The following is a 1,959-nucleotide window of genomic DNA, read 5'->3' on the forward strand; positions in this document are numbered from 1 at the left end:
AACACAGACGCACCACCTAAAAGACCGAGGCTATCATCCACAGTCGGCATGACATAGCGTTCGAGAAGTACAGTTTTGTTTAATTGAGTCAAGTCAACGCAAATACGAACCGCTCCAGACGGTTTGAGTACTGGCACAATTCCTGCATACCATTTTGTTGGTTCTTCTACTTTGCGGATCACGCCATCTCGCTCCATACGCTCGAGCTCTTGCTTAACTCGGTCACGCAAGGGTAAGGCTATGCGACGAGCAACATGAATTGCAAAAGGTGTCGAGTTCGGCTTTAGTCTAATTTTGTATTCACCTTTTATCGCTCCTAGACCACTGAAAAGCTGCGGGTAGGAAGCTTCGACAGCTGTTGCGCTACTGACGAAGTGCGCAAATTTAATAACTTCCAGAGCCTCAAGCGCTGGGAAACCCAAAAGTACGGAGCGTAATGGTGAGACCACGTACACAATTTGCTGTACAGTGTTTTGTTTCCACTGGATAGTGGCATGAAACTTTTCCAAAACATTCAGTGGCTCATTCGACGGGCCTGTTAGGATTAGGTCTCACTTTTCTAGCCTGGTAGGTAAACCGGGAAACGTCGAGGGCACAACAGAAACTTCGCACCGGAATCAATTTTAGGGAACGCCGGAGTGCCGTTAATGACGACCTGTACATACCGAGAATTAGAGTGCTCCCCGTTCACCACGCCATCGAAGAACGCCCCCTTGTCCATATGGAGAGAAGAAAGCTGTATCTTCTTTCCATCACGTGCAGCCTTTTTTCGACATACAGCTGCGAAGTGTCTGGAACAACCGCAGTAGTTGCATTTGGCTGCTTTTGCCGGGCACGAGGCTCTGGGGTGCGCTCCTTGACCGCAGTTGGGGCATTACCCGGGGGTGCCTGGTCGGTAGGACTGGACTCTGGGACGCGGACCTTGTTTTCCAGATGAATAGTTCTTTGACGAGCTGTCCGACTGCTGTCCTGAAGAATACTTTCTGGGCTGTCCTTGGTTGCTGACCGCGTCAAGATTGCCGGTCGCCGTTACCAAGGGTTCGTCGCCGATTTCTCGCAGTTGCAGCTGCTCTCGTTGGACGGTCTCCTTTAAACGCGCTTTTGCCAAAGCGCTGGCGAGAGTCAAATTCGCATCCATTTGAAGCGACTCAGAGAGCTTAGCGTCCCTGAGGCCGACAAAGAACCTGTCGCGAATCATGCGTTCCTTTTCCTTGTAGTCGCACCGGTCCGCCATCGTGTGCAACGCGGTAACGAATTGGTCGACAGACTCTTCAGGTTCTTGAGTGCGACGGTGAAAGCACGCGCTCTCATAAACAAGGTTCCTTGCGGCGACGAAGTGCTCGTCGTACTTCTTTTTGACGACTTCGTATTGCTTCTGTTCTTCTTCGGGTAATGAAAAAGTAGAGAAGATTTATCTTGCTTGCCTGCCCATCGTATAATGTAGCGTCCGGACCTGCGCTTCTTCATTCCGCTCATTTAGGCCCGAGGCGAAGCAGTCATCAAAGAGTTGGATCCAAGAAGGCCACTCAGACGTCCGGTCGAAGTCAAACCTTGGCGGAGCTGGAACCGCGAACATGCCGTGAGAGGGCTTGGCTGTGTTGTCCTCTGACATGGCGCCCGTTGAGAAGTTAAGGCAACGCCTCTCAAACGCCAGAGGATCCCACTTCTGACACCATGTCGCGTTCGGTCCCTGGCCGGACGCCGAGCGCAGCCGGGCATCGGGCAGGAAGGAACAGAGACTTGCCCCGATCCCGGCACGATAACAACAACCCTTTATTTCACGCGAACAGCATCTTATATAGCAAGCACACATGTGACCAGTTATGTCACGGACAGACAATGTTTCAGACACGGCACAGGCGCTATCAGCACAAATATGCGCGCACAGTCCTAACGCAGCATAAAAATTAACAGGAATGCGGCTGTCTTCGTATGCGGTTTGCGCGAGCCAGCGGACGT

The 1,959-nt window shown here is 51.9% G+C and overlaps 1 pseudogene; it reads right to left on the reverse strand.

Annotated features, from left to right (window-relative positions):
* Nucleotides 1-551: 551 nt before the first annotated feature.
* Nucleotides 552-1,744, reverse strand: LOC146177097 (uncharacterized; annotated as a pseudogene).
* Nucleotides 1,745-1,959: the final 215 nt, after the last annotated feature.

The sequence above is a fragment of the Amblyomma maculatum genome, chromosome 10 (assembly GCF_055883805.1).
Source record: "Amblyomma maculatum isolate TAMU_Amacu chromosome 10, ASM5588380v1, whole genome shotgun sequence".
In the NCBI taxonomy this organism is placed as follows: Eukaryota; Metazoa; Arthropoda; class Arachnida; order Ixodida; family Ixodidae; genus Amblyomma; species Amblyomma maculatum.